Below are 18757 nucleotides of genomic sequence, written 5' to 3'. Positions count from 1 at the left end.
CAACAAAAATCAATTTATCAATGCTAATTGAATTAGGAATGAAAAGAACTTTCTAGAAGAATCTAGAAGACTAAAACCATTCCTAATTGCATTAGGAATGATAAATCTATATTAGGCCCTCCCCTAGATCATTGGGCCGCATAAAAGGCTCAAAACAGGCCCAGTTTAGTAAATTGGCCATAACTTCCTCAATATTCATCGGAATTGGGCTTATAATATATCGTTGGAAAGCTCTTGTCAAGCCCCATCCAACTACACTACTATTGGACCCATATCATGGACCAACCAAACTGGATTGGCTATTTTTCTTTAAATAAGTTTTTCGAAAATAGAGAGAAGAGAAAAGAAATTAAAATTATATGCAACACTAAACTTTCCACACTTTCACTTCATTCGATTATGATTCGACGTGAAAGATACTCATCACCGGGTTTGGTTTTGGGGAGACACAAATGGGTGTCTACATAAACCCCCACTTTGACTGAGTTTGGAGAAACGCAAGTTTCGAAAAACAAAAATCAAAGTATCGATAGGGACGGAGAATGATTTAGAACGTTCTGCGATCCTAAATCACTCTTGTAACACCGATACCTGCAAACTAGCGTTAGTCAAACAGATAAAAGAGTAAAGAAACGCGTATCTTGCACCGTCGAGCACACATCTCTGAAAGTAACCGATTTGCTGCTACATTGCTGCTGTTTTGATGACCTTTTGCCAAGAGAATGCCATCCTGCTTGAAAACCGCTACGCTTGTAACTGCCTCCGATATAGAAGACTGCTTCGCTTCAAACAACCCTCTTCTGCTTTGATAATATTCCACGTCCAAGGGAATACCATTGAAGATTTCTTCGCTTGAAACAATCCTCTTCCGCTTTGATAATATTCCACGTCCAAGGGAATACTATTGAAGATTTCTTCGCTTGAAACAATCCTCTTCCGCATTGATAATATTCCACGTCCGAGGGAATACTATCGAAGATTTCTTCGCTTGAAACAATCCTCTTCCGCATTGATAATATTCCACGTCCGAGGGAATACTATCGAAGATTGCTTTGCTTGAAACAATCCTCTTCCGCATTGATAATATTCCACGTCCAAGGGAATACTATCGAAGATGGCTTCGCTTGAAAAAATCTTCTTCTGCTATGATAATATTCCATGTCCAAGGGAATACTATCAAAGATTGTTTCGCTTGAAACAATCTTCTTCCGCTTTATTACCATCTTCCTCGTCTAAGGGAACACGATCGAAGACAATTTCGCTTGAAATCACCTTCAGTTTTTTGTGACAACTCTCCACAATCTAGGGAATTCCGTCAAAGATATCCTCGCTTGAAGCCATCATCATTTGTTGCGATAATTTTCCAAAGGAAATTACCGAAAGATCTCCGCTTGTCGATATTTTAAAAGTTCGCTTGAACTTTGCTTCCATTATGCATGTACGTCGGCGCTTTTGTTGCTTTTGAACCTGTACGTTGGTGCCTTTTTCGAATGAACCACTAGTCGGTGCCTTTTGTTAATGAGCCAATGCTTAAGCGCTTTAAGCTAAGTGAGACAATCTTTCATCAGGTCAATCACTTTGTGCAATCAAGCCGATTACTAAAAATCATGTCAAATTGCTTAGAGGGGCTAACTGGTGTACCAAGGAACCCAAAACATATTACAAAAAGGTTGAACAACCTCACTGAGTGGCTGAACATGCTGGCGCCGCTGAAAACACAGCAGCGCCACACAACTGGTTGTAGTGCCAGACGTTGGGATTTGCGCCAGGCGCCAAGCCTATCTGTTGATGCCAAGGTCTAGCGCCTGGTGCCAGAATAGGATATTCCTTAAATACCCTTTCCTTCTTCATTTTCGCTGCTGCTCGTCGTGTTTTTGCTCGAAAATTTCCAGAAATTCATTTGCTTCGTTCTTGCTGATTTCTCAACCAAATTCACTCAAATTTGTTGCAAATCAAAGCTTATTTTCATCCATTTTCCCGATCTATGTAAGTTTTCCTCGAAATCACACCGGTTTTTATGAATTTTGCATGTGTTTATCTTTGAATTTCATAAAATTTCGAAACTTAGAATGCTCAATTCTCTTTATTTGTCAAATTTTTATGCCATGAAATTGCTTGATTATGTTTATATATTGCCTTGGGAGTAATTTTGTTGTCAGGGACGTTTTCCCCTAACAAGGGTAGTAGGGCACTGCTTTACTACCTTCCTGCCGTCTGCGATCTATACCGGATCGGGGCTTATGAGTGGGCCAGCTTGGCCTATGCTGACTTCATTCGAGCGTTGAGGGACTCGTGTCGACATCGGTCGTTTGGGACGAATGTTGCTCTATCCAGCTTTTGGAGGGTCGTAGAGGTAAACATTATTCCCTATAAAGTTTAGCTCTACGTTTTAGCTAGCACTTGGTGATAATTTTAACCCCTTGTATATCTGGTTCTACGAGTACTTCACTTATGCTACGCCGGCGAGACCGTCGCCGCGCAGGTTTCTAGTGAGCGCTTCCTAGGGTAGCCGTCGTGCGGGGATGTCCACTGCATATGTCCGAGACTTGATCATCGTGGTATGGTTCTTTTCTTATTTGCCATTTTGCGATGCTTTAGATAGATTCTCGCCTGATTGACGCTCTTTGCATGAGCCAGAGGTGATGTACCGGCCGTGGGTTCGGCCTGGCAGTCCCTGGGTTAGCCGCGCAGTATTCCGCTGAGCGTCGCTATTTCCTCGGGACTTATGGAGTGATCGCATACCTTGGATAGAGGGTTGCTGGACAGCATTTGTAGGTGTCGTTCGATGTGCACCTACGTAAAAGCATGTTGTGAACATGCTTGGCACTCATAGGAATTGGGAATTGACATATACGATTAGGGACAAATAAAGTAGGGAGCCGCCAACAAGTTTTTAAGAAACTTGAAAACCGTTCATGGATCATAAAAAGGCAACCACGATAAAGGACAACGATAGACAACAACGATTGACCCGTGAAGGTTACACCCCATTCATAATCCTTGAGATTACTAACTCCATATGGTTCGGAATGAACCACGAAAGGAGGATCGGGGATGATGGTACGAAGTGAGTCATGGAGTCACATTCGCCCGTATTGGCCTCTACTCGATTCTTATAGTGAAAAGTATTCCTGCGATCTCAAAGGCATACAAACAAAATATTCAATTTGTTCTAAACTATTATTAAGCTAAATTGGTTGAATATTAATGCAACACATAATTCTAAAATATCGTGATCACTTCAATTAACAACAAGATTAAAAAGGAACCTAAACCGGTTGTCCAAATTATCTCATTAGGCGTGATTTTCAATTACATATTCCCATAAACATGCAATATAGTGATCATAAAAATAATAGAATAACATCAATATTGGAAGCAATTTAACAATAATTCCAACAATATAAAATCGTTAGAAAAATAATAGAAATAAAAGGAACATAATTCTTACTTTGATTCTGTTTGTTTACAACTACAAAATAATAAACGATTTAGTAAATTCAAGGAAATAATAATAAAACAATAATTAAATTAAATTAAATAGAATTGATTTCGGGCTAAACCCTCAAACAGTTCTACCTTTCACGCCTTGGCTTAAGGACAGAACCACGAGTAAAGTATGGACTCCTTGGAGTACTTGAAGAAGGAATTTTGAAATAAGAAGGGTAGGCTAGTGTTTAGGCTAGAGCATAGAAGAGCGAAAAAACTAGAGAATTAATTGATGCCCCGTACATCAGAAATGAGGGGGTATTTATAGAGAAAATGTGCAGAGGGAACACACGGAACCCTAAAATGATAAAAACCCTAAAAAAGTATCCTGCGACACGGAAAACTGTATCGTGACACGGGAAGTCCCACCGTCAGACGGGAAACATTCCCGTGACACGGTGCAATTTTAGTGTGACGTGGAAAATATTTAGCAAACGGGGAAGAAAACGCGTTAAGGGTTTACGCGGAAAGGACAGGGAAATTCTCGTGTCACAGCAGGTTTCCCGTGTCACGGGAAATCCCAGCGCCAGACGGGAATGATTCCCGTGACACGGTGGATTCTTGTAGTGGCGCGGGAATTTTCAGCCCGCTTTTCCGTCTAAATACATTTTTAACCCTAATTTCGTTCAGCATTTTAAGTGCCGATTGATAATTTCGGGCCTTTTGCTGATTTATTATTATTTGGGCTAAAATAAGAAAATAAGCAAATAAAATAAATAAAAGGTTTGGGCCAAAAATAAACAATAAAATAAAAAAAAGGTTAGGGCTGAAATTAAATAATTAATTTGGGCTGAAATTAAAACTATGATTTTACCAAACATCAAGACTAATCCATGGACTGTTCAAAAATACGAATTTAATCAAATACGTTTTTTTAAGCACTCTCGGGATTAAATACTGAACCTGACCAATAGTAGCGGTGAAAGGTTGTTCATCATCGAGTTTGGTTTTGGGCAGACATTTTTAGGTGTCTACAGAAGCCCCCACTTTGACTGAGTTTTTAGAAACGTCAGTTTCGAAAACGATAGTCAAAGTAGTAGATAGGGACGGCGAATGAGTTAAGACGTTCTGCGATCCTAAATCACTCTGTATACGCCGATACCTGTAGAAAAATGTTAATTCCACAGATAAAAGAGTAAAAGGATAGAATATGTATCTGGCACCAGTGTATTGGTGACTAATGAGTTCGGCAGCTTCCTATGCTTGATGGAATCCACCGGATAACGTTCGTTGAAACATTTTCCATGCCTGAGGAAAGCCGACAGAGGGATTTGGTAACTTTCTAAGCCTGAAGAAACCTACACTACAAGAAAAAGGGAAATTAGCAATTGATTTTTATGACTACCATAATTAATCAGTCGCAAAAATTATTTTTGCGACTGAAAAACACGAGTAGTCGCAAATTTTCAACCGATTTTGCAGTAGTTGCTATGCGGTCGCTAATTTGCAACTAATTTTTGCGACTACCATAATAATCAGTTGCAAAATAATTTTTGCGACGGAAAAAGACGAAAAGTCGCAAATTTTGCAACCGATCTTGTAATATTTGCTTTGCGGTTTCTAATTTGCGACGCTCTTATAACTTTTTGTGACTAAATTGTAGTTGCTAGGGTTAATAATTTTGAAACCATTTTTTTAAATAAATTTGCGACTACTAATGCAACTAATATGGTAGTCGCTACCATTGTTTTTAAAATTTATTTAAAAAGAAATAAAAAAAACCCTTAGTATATATAATAAGCTGTTGCCGCAAAAAAAAAAAAAAAAAAAAAAAAAAAAAAAAAAAAAAAAAAACAAAAAAAAAATTTGCACTAACATGGTAGTCTTTTCTTATTCTATCAATCTCTCTCCTCTAATCGGTAAACCATACTTTCCTCTCTTTTCTCTCTCTCATTACCGCCTCTTTCCCCCTGCTCTCTCATTCGGCACTCAACCGTCGGCCCTTCACCCGTCGTTGACCCATTCTACCTCTCTGTTTCTTCTATCTGGCCTTAATCACTAGTGGTCGTGATGGAGGCGGCAATGGTGACGGTTTTCGTGACCACCGTGATTAACTTAACCGGAGTCGGATCTTTATCAAGCGGCGGATACCGCCACCCCTCCTCAGTTTGCCTCTTTCTCTCTCTTTTGGGATAGGGTTTTGATTTTGGATTCGTGATTTTGCTGTTGAGCCAGATTGACATTAGATAAATGAGCCTTAAAAATTATAATTTCTTTATTTGCTGTTTTTGTTAATTAAATTGAATTCTACAATTATGCGTCAGAGTTTCTTAATAGGCCTCATCACTCTCATAATTCAGAGTGTGGTTATATTGTTCAATCAATTATCTAATTATTGTTTAATTTTGATTTCTCAGTAGTTTCAAATTACTTTGTTAGGTTATGTGGTCTTTTGATCGAACACCAACATTTATTAGTGCTGCAATTCACTAATTTGGTGATTTTAAATGTGTTAATGATTAATTGTGTATGTTGTCAGATTCACTTGTATCTTTTTAAGGAGTAATTGTTTTATTACATACAATGTTCAGGCACATATCAAAACTGATATCAAAATGCATCTAGCTTATGGTGGTCACATCTCAGGTTGGAGTTCACTCAAGCAAAGGTCAACAAAGCTTTGAGCTAGTTTAGGCATTTAGATTAATTAAGGTAATAATTTAAATTTGCAGATAAAGAATGACTTTCCTAAGTGTATGTGATGTTATGTGATGTTACCTGAGTAGTCGCCCTGTATTTCACGCAACTGCTAGCTTGTGTATGTGACAGGTTTTGCTATTTCAGGCACCTGCTATCTTGTGTATGTGATGGTTTGTTCTAGTTCAGGCACCTAAAATAAATTTGAGCTACTTCAAGTACCTCCTAGCTTGTGTATATGATAGATTGTGCTAGTTCAGGCAATGCTTGTAAAATTAATTACATTGGTTTGTCAATTGCTTTCCAATCAAGTGTCTGATTGAAACACCCTCTCCGTGCTTGAAATTTTGAGAGTCGCTGCAGTTATAATCAATGACTCTATCTTATTTATGTCTTCTTCTGTGATTATATATCATGATTAGGATGTTGTTCACATATTTATTTATATTTTCATTAGGTTTTTGGTCTGTATACATGTATAGAGAACTCAGGTATATGTGTTATCAGATTGCCAGTATATGCTCCATGTAGATACCCTTGAGAAAGTGAGAAACATTCCAATGCTGTGTTTGTAGCTGATTGTATGTCTGGTTTTCTATTATAAGAAAGAGAATCTGTCAAATAAATGATCTGGGCTTGTTATCAGTTATTTCTCAACTAAGCTCTCAAGTTGAAGAATTAAAGAAGATGGCGGAAGAAAACCATGACAAGGCAGAAGAAAGCCAAAAAATGGCGGCAGAAAGCTTAAAATATGCCAAGGAAATTACTGAAAATCATGAGATAAAAAAAGCAACATGAAAGAAGGAAAAAATAGCTTTGCACAAAACATTGAAGGATATCACAACACTTGTCCAACATTACTATCCTACGAAGCCTCCTACGTTTACTATCACCCGCTCTTGTGATGCAACTAAGTGATTTTTATTTTCTTGTGGTAATTTTGTGAATAGTTGATCTTTAATATTTGGAGGCGTATTTGTATATCGTCATTAGTTCTTATTGGAAGTAGCTTCCTTTATATGGGAGATGATTTTGAAACAATTAGTCATATGGTTTAGAATATTGTTTTTTTATACATTGATACAAAATTTATGATATTTTTGATATATGAATAAAATTGACATTTTGGTTATTTTAATTTATGCTTGATAACCCTTTTTTCTGTGACTGATATTGGTCGTTGCAAAATTTAGTGACTGCAGATTTGTTTTAGAGGTTGAATGGTTAGTTACAAAATAATTAGTCTCAGTATTCTCTAATCGGTCGCAAAAAAAATTGTCTCGTAGTCGCTAATCCGTCACAAAAAAAATTAGTCTTGTAGTCGCTAATCCGTTACAAAATAAATTAGCCTCCGTAGTCGAAATTTTTTTTTCTGGTAGTTGCAAAATTTTCATATGGTAGTTGCTAATCCGTCAAAAAACATTGGTCTCCATAGTCTTAAAACATTCGTCTCCGTAGTCGCTAATCCGTTGCAAATATTTTACAACGGACAAAGGTTTAGTTGCTAAAATTCTAAAGGTAGTTGCTAAATGGTAGTTGCAAAGTCGTTGCAAATTCGTCGCTAAATTTGCGACTATCCAAAAATTAGTCGCAAAAATGGATTTGCGACGAGGTCTTTAAAGACTAACCAAAGTAGTTGCAAACCTGTCGCAAATCCATTTTTGCGACGGATTTGCGACTACTTTGATCGTCGCTAATTCGTCTTTTTCTTGTAGTGCTACCGGATGATACTTTCCATGCCCGAGGAAAGTCGACGTATGAATTTGGTGTCATTCTATGCCTAAAGAAATCCACCGATGATGCTTTCCATGTTTGAGGAAAGCCGACTTGGCGGTTTTCTATACTTGAAGAAAATTCCACCGATAACTCTTTCCATGCTTGAGGAAAGCCGACTTGGCGGTTTTCTATACTTGAAGAAAAATCCACCGATAACGCTTGCCATGCTTGAGGAAAGTCGACGACTACTGTAATCGCTGAAATTTGCAAGTGTATGATGGTTCAATTATCCCCGAATATGGGCCACAAATGATTCACAACTTCAATTCGATTATCTGACCATATCAGGTGCTTAAAATATCGAACAAAATTGACTTTAATGCTTCTAGGGGCAAAATAGTAATTTTGGTACCCTCCAACCGTCAGTTAGAATTTTCTGCGTAATTTTACTGAAAAATTAACTGTCCAATTTGCGCGGAAAATCGTTCAATTTCGGTCAAAATGCCAGGAATATTCGCAAATAGCTATGCAGGGCAGGCGCAGGACCACCGTGTCACGAAAAAGGATTCACGTGACACGACAGGGATCCCCGTCACGCGCAGCAGATTCCCGTGACGCGGGAAATCTGTTGGCTGAAGATCAGTCAACTGGCATCTTTGACCAGTCAAACCACGTGCGCCACGCCAATATATCATCGTTACATGGTAATGGAAACCATCGCACGGGAAACGGGATGTAACGGGATGCTTTTTTGTCTTTAAATTCGAGCTGCTCCCTTCCATTTTCTTGCTATCTCCGCACTTCCCCTTCTCCATTTTCTTTTTTTTTCTTCTGCTCAAATTACCGAGCCATGAAAAGATTTCACCGGCGCTCGGAGCTATTTTCCGTCAAATGGAGATCACTTCCCGTGTCACAGCGGTTCTGCGTTTTCCCTTTTTATTTTTATATTTTTTGCTACTGCTTGTTGCTCGTTTTAGCGCTTGCAGCCGCCGTTGCCTGAGGTAGCCGCTGCTACTGCCGGAGTTCCGCTACAACCCTAACTCACCGTGACACGGGCCGTTCTTACCGTGTCACGGCAGCTGCTGACCGTGTCACGGCGGTCGTGCTGCGGTCTTCACGGCTGTTCGAGCTTTTGGAGCTCAAATCTTCATCAATTCTGCTATATTTTTTTGCTACTTTCCTCATTTTCGATTCTCTACAAGGATCCATGTAAGTTTTCATTGATTTTGCCTCGAATTTGCTTCAAATGAGTAATTTCATGAAAGACCCTTAAAAATCAATTTGGGGTTTTTTTGATTTTGAGGTTTATGTTGAAATTCTTTCCATGAATTTAATTGCATATGTGCGTATGTGTGTTTGTGAGTGATTTGAGACAAAAATTGCATGATTTAGTGAAAAATTGAGCAAATCACCATTTTTGGTACTACTTGTGGTAAATGGTGTTTCGTGTTGTTTATGTTGTTCTTTTGCACTTGAGATGATGACATGTTGGTTGTAGATCTTGTAAAATATGCTATGATGCGTTGATCTATTGTTTTTGTGCAATTTTGAGACATGTTTTCTATTGTGTATGTACTACATTGTCATGGAGAACATAGTATCATGCAATTAGGAGAACATATTATTAGTTAGTCATGGAGAAACTAAATACTATAAATAATTCCATTATTTTGCCAATTCTTAGCCATGAGGTAAAATTTAGCGCATAATGCGATAAATAACTAAATAACTTAGGAAGTGATGCTAAGCATTTAGATTTTTTTTATTAAAATGCAACTCAATATAAATAACTAAATGTCTTAGGAAATGATGCTAAGCATTTAGATTTTTATTTTTATAATAGCATGCCTAGACGACGGGATCACGATCTCTTTTCCATGGCCGACGTCAAACTTTTCGGGAGGACACTCCCACGATTCCCGAGGGTATGGATGACGACGCCTTAGAGTCTGAGCCTCGGGCCTCTACGGGTAGAGGTAGGTGGGTTCCACCTCCGTGGACTTCAGACCAGTGGTTTTCTGTCGTGAGAACCACGTTTCTCATCGCCTTATTGCCGGCATAGTTGACGGCACGCTTCGCCACCACGGTTCTGGAGCCGGAGATTTTATTCCTCGACTGCACCAGATTATCACGAGGGATCCTACTACGAACGCCTTGTGGAAATCAGCTGGTTTAGTGGACTTTTATTTGGCGGTCGTAGGGTTTCACAGCCCCCGGGGTTGTGGTGCGACAGTCGTTCGCGCATTGTTGGAGTATTTTTGGGATACTACCAACACCTTTCACTTTGCTTGGGGGGAGATGACAGTGACCCCTCTGGACTTTAGCATGATTAGCGGTCTGCGCTTCACTGACCGGGCTGTAGCACAGATGGCTGATCTTTCTTGGGGAGCGGCTGAGGCAGCCGATTTGTTAATTCTGATCATTCAACATATCAGGACTCAGCCAGTGTCTCGAGGTGGTCCTAAGAGTGGGCGATCGGAGTTGGCTTCGGTTTTAGCCCGTGGTTTTGACATGGAGGAGACATCAGCTGAGCAGCGAGTGCGGATCTTCATTCTGATTCTCATCTCCATGACTCTTTCTCCAGATAGGACTTCACGTGCACTCCTTTACTACCTCCCTTCTTTAGTCAGGATTAGTGAGATATGATCCTTTAGCTGGGCCAGCCTCGGACACGCCGACCTTCTCTTGTCGTTTCATCATGGCTGTAGGCAGCTGAACGACGAGTCCCCTGTCACTGTCTACGGTTTATGGAGAGTCATAGAGGTGACGATCCTTTCCTCTTCTTGTTTTACGTTAATTTGTTCGACTCATGTGCTCAAAGATTACTTTTCATTGCAGCTACTGATTAGGGGATTTTTATCCACCAATCACCGTCTGACAAGTGGACCAACCAGGTTCCGCCACGTGTCCTTCACGAAGGCCAACAGGAGCCTGCCACGTGTCGATCACAGATACGTCCTCCACGGACCACTTAAGACACGCCACGTGTCCACCCATGCCAAATGGGACAACCGGCCATCAAGGCCCAATTCAGTCTAGAGGCCCGATCAGCCCTAGGTTTACCTTAAACCTAGAGAGTTGCACGCTTCCCAAGGCTATAAATACTCGATTAATCCTCATTAATCAAACAACGGAAAACAACCGAATAATTAAGAGATCAAGCAGAGAAGAACAGACTTATTAACCGGCTAATCTCGTTAACAACACAGATTACCAACACTAAGCACTCTCACCTAGAGAGACCTCATTACTTTAATTTCTGTATTGATTACTCCTTAATCAGGTACTAACTTGACCGTTGGAGGCGGAGCTCTCAGGAGTCTCCGTTATTTTGCAGGTACAGGCGTCCGGTTCCAGTCTCGGAATTGTAACTCTCCCGCAGGACATCAGAAAACCCCGAAACATTTGGCGCCGTCTGTGGGGAGAGTACTTCAGAGATGGCATCCAAGTCTGTACCGATTCCAGAAGAGAGGCGTCCCCTAGACGACCCTCAAGTTCAGTCGGACCATGATACCGAAAGTGAATTTGAAGTTGAAACTCATACAGCTCCAGACGGGACCCTAAGGGCCCGCCGTACCCGTCATACCGAAATGAGGGAACGGGAGTATCTTCAAACAGGAAGCGAGCCAGCAGGCGCAACGCTTGCTCGGCAACAGCCGACTGATGGGTCTGCTCCCATCACAAGGAACGAACTCATGACCTTCATGAGGGGCTTCAAGGGAGAGATCCAAGAGTTGATCAACAAAAAACCGCCTGCTTCAGTCAAAGAGCAGTCGGCCAAGAAACCTTCCACTTCACTAAAGAGGAGGCCAGTTCAAGGGCGAGAGGCGACTCCCCATCCCAAATACAAGAAACGGGAGCCGTCTGCTCTTGATTTCACAAAACTCTGTTATCCTACTGGAAATAGAAAACCGGTTCGTCATATTCAGGCGGACGGGTCAAAGCAAACGTTCACAGATGCCCGGCACCTGCTGGAGCAGAAGAAGAGTGACCGATTATCAGAGTCGGCTTCTACTTCAAATTTTCAGGACAGTTTGCGAAATGCCTCGATGAGGCCAACTCAGTCGTACCATGAGGGTCAGTCAGGCGGCACCTCCCGTCAGTCCGGCTTTCATAGTGCGCAAGCGGTACCAAACTTGCCATTTGTGCCGCAACAACAATATTTTATGCAGCCACCTCCATTTGGTGGACCTGCAGCAAAAAACGTCCAACCTATGGACTGGCAGCTACGGCTGCTTAGACTTGGTGAACAGCCGTCGGCCTTCTCCAAGGAAATTACTGAAGCCGCTCAGCCGGCCAAAGTAAAAAATGTTTTAGTAGGCGCCTATGATGGCACTACTAACCCGGAAGACCATCTGATGGCATTCACCAACCTGATGTACCTTCAAGGGTTGGATGATCCCACTTGGTGCAAGTGTTTCCCAGCGACTCTCAAGGGAATTGCACAGCAATGGTTCGGCAACCTGCCGACTGGTTGTGTAAACAGCTTCAGGACGCTTGCTTACTTATTTGCCTCCAACTTCGCAATGAACATCCCTGCGAAGAAAACGACCCTTGATTTGGGAACAATTCAGCAGGGTGAAAAGGAGGGGCTTCGTTCCTACATCAGGCGGTTCAACCTGATGAGAATACAGATTCAAGGGTTACCGGATGAGGTAGCCTATACTGACTTTTTTAGAGGTCTCAAAGACGGGTCTACCTTCAAATTTGATTTAGTTCGAAAAAGGGTGGCGACTCTTCAAGAGGCCTTGATTGAAGCAGAAGCCTATATACAGGCGACTGATCTGTGTACGATGAAACAGTCGGACGGGAAGAGGTTCGACAATAGAGAGGGACGACAGAAACAGTCGTCCAACAAAGATGAAAAAAGAAAAGGGGTCTGGGCGGCTGATTCCTCTAAATAGCCGGCCCAGAAAAAGAAAAAAGAATTCAAACCATACTCCCCAAAGTATGTGTTTAACAAGGATAACCAGTTTATCCTAAAAGAAATAAAGGGACGGCTCTCAATTGAGAAGCCGCTCCCCATGAAGGGTTCTGCGAGCAACCGGAACCAAGACAAAATCTGCGCTTATCATGATGACATTGGTCATCACACCAATGACTGCATCAGTCTCATGCGGTACCTAGACCGCTTGGCTGATCAAGGTGATCTTGACACTTATGTCAAGAAATCTACGGGGAATACTTCCTCAAAAAAGCAGTCGGCCAAAAAGAACCAACAGGCCGAAAGTTCCGATACAGATGATGCAGTCGTCTACACCATTGCAGGCGGCTTCTCAGGAGGCGGCCCCACTATTAGGGGCAACAAAGATAATATAAGGCGGTTAGTTGTAAATTCCGTTCACCAAGAACGGCCGTCTAAATATACATTTCCTGAGATTGTCATCACTGAAGAGGATCTAGGAGGAATAAGGGGGCCGCATGACGACCCTCTCGTTATTGAATGTAAAGTGGCCAACCAGAGAGTTGGTCGAATCCTCATAGATACCGGGAGCTCTTCAGATCTCATCAGCAGCAAATGTCTGTCAAAACTGAAATATCAGACGGACTGCATACATCCGGCCTCCCACCCTTTAATAGGTTTTGGAGGAGGAGTCGTCCACCCACTGGGACGAGTAGACCTACCCATCCGCCTGGGCGAAAAAGGGGAAGGACGACACATGGTAGTCCGGTTCCTAGTGGTAGAGGAACTCTCGGCCTACAACATGATTCTGGGTCGACCAACCCTGAATAATTCCAAGGCTGTTATAATCCCGTCACTTATGCTGCTTAAGTTTGAAAGGGACAATGGAACAGTCGGCTCCCTAAGGGGAGATCAGAGGATGGCCCGAGAGTGCTATCTCTCGGATGTCAAGCCCACTGTTATGGCCACTGGGTCAAGTGGAGAAAAAACAGACCTTGACAATGTCAAGGAAAGTGCGCCTGTTCAAGAAACAGGCGACAGAAAAAGAAAGGCGTCCCAGACAGAGTCCGCCAGAAAGGCAAGAAAATAGCAATCATTGGCAGAGGACCGGCCGGATGAGTTCCGCCCTCAGCCGGCTGGTGAGCATGCGGACCTGATATTAGACGACTCTCATCCTGACCGAACAGTCAAAGTAGGGACGACTGCTCTGAGAAACCTTGGTGACGACTTTCACAACCTGTTGAAAGAATACAAGGACATCTTTGCATTTGAAGTCCATGAAATGCCAGGCATTAGTCCTGATCTGGCAGTACACAAACTCGCTGTGGATCCGAAAAAGAAGCCGGTACGACAAAAGAAGCGGAACCATGGTGAAGAAAGAGGTCAGGCGGCAGCCGCCGAAGTCAAAAAATTACTTGATGCAGGGTTCATTCGGCAATGTTACTTCCCAGATTGGGTTGCAAATGTGGTACTTGTTAAAAAGCCAAATGGCACCTGGCGAATGTGTGTAGACTACACAGACTTAAACAAGGCGTGCCCCAAAGACAGTTACCCTCTGCCTAAAATTGATAACCTGGTCGACTCAACAGCCGGCCATGCCTTGATGAGTTTTATGGACGCCTATTCTGGTTTTCATCAAATTCCTTTATGGAAGAAAGATCAGGAGAAGACGGCCTTCGTCACTGATCAGGGATTATACTGTTACACGGTCATGCCGTTTGGTCTTAAGAATGCCCCGGCTACCTTCCAACGAATGATAAACACAGTGTTCTTTGATCAGATTGGGAGAAACGTCGAGGCATACATTGATGATATGATTGTCAAGACTAAACTTCAGAAAGATCATCTGACGGACCTCCGAGAAACTTTCGCCACACTCAGGCGGCACCATGTCATGCTAAATCCCAAGAAATGTGTATTTGGAGTTGAGTCTGGGAAATTTCTCGGATTCCTTATCAACCAGAGAGGAATAGAGGCGAACCCTGAGAAGGTACAGGCGGTCATTGACATGCAGTCGCCTCGTACTATCCGAGAGGTTCAGAAGTTAACAGGTTGTCTGGCGGCCTTGGGAAGATTCCTAAGCCGATCAGGCGACAAATGCCTATACTTTTTCCAGGCAATTAAGAAGAAGGCAAGGTTTGAATGGGGGCCGGATGCTGAGGCCGCCTTCCAGAAATTAAAGGTTCACTTGCATTCCTTGCCGAGGCTGGTCAGCCCTTTGCCCAAAGAAAATCTCTACATGTACCTGGCCGTCTCTGATCATGCGTTAAGCGCGGTGCTCCTTGCTGAAAGGGACGGCTGTCAACTCCCGGTCTACTTTGTCAGTCACGTACTGAAAAATGCCGAATTGAGGTATCCCTTAGTGGAGAAATTTGGTCTTGCACTCTTCATGGCTGTTAAAAAATTGAAGCCCTACTTTCTGGCACATGCAGTCGTCGTGTATACCGACCAACCGATCAAGCGGCCCCTTACCACCATGGAGTCCTCCGGACGAATGATCAAATGGGCCATAGAAATGCAGAGTCTCGAAGTTACTTTCGAGCCTAGAAAAGCAGTGAAGGGGCAAGCCTTTGCTGACTTTATTGTAGAGATGACTCGTCCTCCAGACTCTCAAGTTCCAGACCAAGTCTGGAAGGTATATGTGGACGGAAGCTCTACTTCAAACGGTTGTGGAGCAGGCGTCGTATGTCAATCTCCAGAGGGCGACAGGTTCGAGTATGCTCTACGCTTCAGTTTCCAGGCTTCAAACAATGAGGCAGAATATGAAGCTTTACTAGCCGGGATCCGCATGTGTAAGGCGGCCGGAGCAAGGAAAATAGACGCCTGTTCTGATTCACAACTGATAGTGAGTCAGTACAATGGCGACTACGAAGCAACACATCCGGCCATGATCAAGTATTTACAGGCGGTCCGACAAGCAGTCGGCTCCCTTGAGGATTTCCATCTGATCCAAGTGCCGAGATCCGAAAACAACCAGGCAGATGCACTTTCGAAATTAGCATCGTCCGCCTCCTCCGATACTCCTCGAACTGTGTTTTGGGAAGTAATGGAGAAGAGAAGCATCGAGGAAAATCCTATTGGAATTCTAGACAGAAGCTCAACCTGGATGGATTCAATCAGGGCATATCTAACAAACGGTACACTGCCGGATGATCCTCAACAGGCGGCAGCATTGAAAAAACGAGCCTCCTGTTTTGAAATGATACAAGGAGAACTTCACAAGAGGGGGCACCTTCAACCTTTCTTAAAGTGTGTTACTCCTGAAAAGGGACGAGAGATACTAGATGATCTTCACTCTGGTTTCTGTGCTTCCCATATAGGTGGTAGGATGCTTGCTCAAAGGGCAAGGCGGCAGGGCTACTTTTGGCCTACTTTGGAAGCAGATGCAATGGAGATGGTGAAAAAATGTGACAAGTGCCAAAGGTTTGGCAAATTAATTCACCGTCCGGCTACTGACCTCACTACCATTCACAGCCCCCTACCGTTTGCTAAGTGGGGCATGGACATTCTGGGTCCATATACGCCTGCTACAGGCGGCAGAAGGTATATACTTGTTGCCGTTGACTACTTCACTAAATGGGTAGAGGCGGAGGCTGTAAAGGGAATCAAGACGAAAGATGTAATTTCATTCATTTGGAAAAACGTCATCACTCGGTTCGGGGTTCCCATGTCTATGGTTTTTGATAATGGTCCCCAATTTGAGACGCCTGTTCTCAAAAGCTGGTTGGGAGACCAAGGAATTGCACATTACTTTGCATCTGTCGGCCGTCCACAAGCAAACGGCCAGGTAGAAGCCTTTAATAAAATCATCTCAGACGGTCTCAAGAAAAAAATTGAACGAGCAGGCGGCCTATGGGCAGATGAACTACCACATGTTCTTTGGGCCATTAGGACGACTGAAAAAGGGGCGACTTGAGAAACTCCATTCCTCCTAACTTATGGTGCAGAAGCTGTTCTTCCAATAGAACACTACGAGCCGACTCTTCGAGTAATGCTATATGACGAAGAGGCAAACTGGGAAGCTATGCGCCTGGCATTAGACTCACTTCCTGAAAAGAGGGGCAATGCTGTTTTGCGCCATGAGATCTACCGCCTGAGAATGACTAGATCATACAACAAAAAAGTACACAGGCGTCCACTCAAAGTAGGGGACTTTGTACTTAGAAAAATGGAAGCAGTTGGTAGGGCTAATGAGTCTGGCAAACTAACTCCCAACTGGGAAGGACCCTACCGAATCTATGCGGAAGTCAGGGACGGTACCTACCGTCTGGAAACACCAGACGGCCAACCGTTGCCTCGAACTTGGAATGTAGATAACCTTAAAAAATATTTTTTCTGAATGATGTAAAGTAAAGAGCTACTTAATAAAGTTTGCACTTACTATTCAATTTTGTATTACGAGGGGCATGCCATCTGTACCTTTACAATCGGCTACTCTCCATTGAGTTTTCACTCTATCTTTAGAGGGGCATGCCGTCTGTTCCTTTACAGTCGGCTACTCTCCATCGAGTATTTTACTCACCATACTTAGCTAAAAAGATTAGGGCCTGATCGATCCTGTACCTAACAGGCGGCTACCCTTCTTTTACTTAGCACCTACGTTCACCAAGAACTTACCAAGGCCACTGGCCGAATGGTCAGACCAGGCGCCTAGTCAACTGATCCAACTTTTGAAAACTAATCCGACCTGTCCCAACATTATAGCAGGCGTCCGGCGGCATCCATTAGGATGAAATTCGTCGCAGAGAGCAGCTCCCTTTTGGGTGGAACATTGTTCTATAAACTAATTACACGGCACCTATACGACTGTCCCAAAGGGCAACCACGTAGCCGTTTTTGAGACAAGGATAACTCTATCACTAACCAAACCAGTGGTAGCAGTTGACATCTGAGGTAGATGACCGCCTGTATTACTTGGGATAAATGCAGGGGGTACCTATTGAGTTAATAGCCAACAAACATTGGCGAATCAAGGGGTCTAGCCGGCCTACGCCGCCTGGTACCTCTACTTCTCAAACAAAAGTGACGGCGACTGAGTAACTCCAAAGTTAACTCATAGTCACTCCTTCAAATTTGGTATGGAACCTAAAAAGTTTGAGTCGTCTGCCTGTTTTAAACAAACAAGGGCACTCGAACCCCTATTCCTACTGGATAACCTATTGAGTAAATAGCCAACAAACATTGGTGAATCAAGGGTCTAGCCGGCCTACGCCGCCTGATACCTTTACTACTCAATCAAGATTGTGACAAAGACTAAGTAACTCCTATGTTAACTTAATAGTCACTCAAACTTAGTATGGAGCCTAAAAGGTATGAGTCGTCCACTTGTTTTTAAACAAAGGCTCTCAACCAATACTCTTGCTAGGTTAACAAATAACAAATTAAAGGCCAACATTGGCAATAAAGGGAAACAACCGGTACCCGCCGCTTGTTTCCCTACTTAAATTCCTTGGCTACTAGGTAATTCAATTTACTTGGTCAAATTGAATAAAGAGTTCGAATACCGATTGATTAAATGGCCGACTGATCATCTATCCTGGAAACAGACAACCAGTCGTCCAGGGGCATAGGCGGCATACTTACTATTTGTACCTGTCTTAACGTTCGGCCATACACAACAGTCGGTCAAGTGAGCAAATTTCAAATACTTAGACAAATTTGAACAAAAACAAAAAATTTGATTAAAATGAGCCGGCCATAAAAGACCAGCAGAATATTCAAAACCCCGGCCCCCTGGCCGGGTAATTACAAAGCAAACGGCACGCAGGCCGTGAAAAGGAAAAAAATACTTAAAGCTTAAGAAGGGGGCAGTTCAGTATCAGCAGCAGCCGCCTGGTCAACACTCTTCTTGCTGGACTCGGCCTTAGCTGCATCATCTTTTAATGCCTTACCCCCAAGTGGCACAAGCGCCACAACCGGCTCTTCCTCCTCCAACGCAACGTCCAACGCCTCTTCTTCAGCAGCCGCCAGGATCTGTTGATTATATATTTCCGAACACTGGCGGTACGTTCT

General features: G+C 42.8%; 1 long non-coding RNA gene across 1 annotated transcript; it reads left to right on the top strand.

The window, feature by feature from the left end:
• The first annotated feature begins 5246 nt into the window (after nucleotides 1–5246).
• Nucleotides 5247–7264, top strand: LOC110697507. The gene is made up of 2 exons (XR_002506496.1): nucleotides 5247–6141; nucleotides 6773–7264. It is a non-coding gene; the product is annotated as an uncharacterized LOC110697507 (long non-coding RNA).
• The last annotated feature ends 11493 nt before the right edge of the window (nucleotides 7265–18757 follow it).

This window comes from Chenopodium quinoa, unplaced genomic scaffold (genome assembly GCF_001683475.1).
Source record: "Chenopodium quinoa cultivar QQ74 unplaced genomic scaffold, ASM168347v1, whole genome shotgun sequence".
NCBI lineage: Eukaryota > Viridiplantae > Streptophyta > Magnoliopsida > Caryophyllales > Amaranthaceae > Chenopodium > Chenopodium quinoa.
The sequence above is the reverse complement of the archived record's forward strand: the minus strand, read 5'-3'. Positions and strand labels throughout refer to the sequence as shown.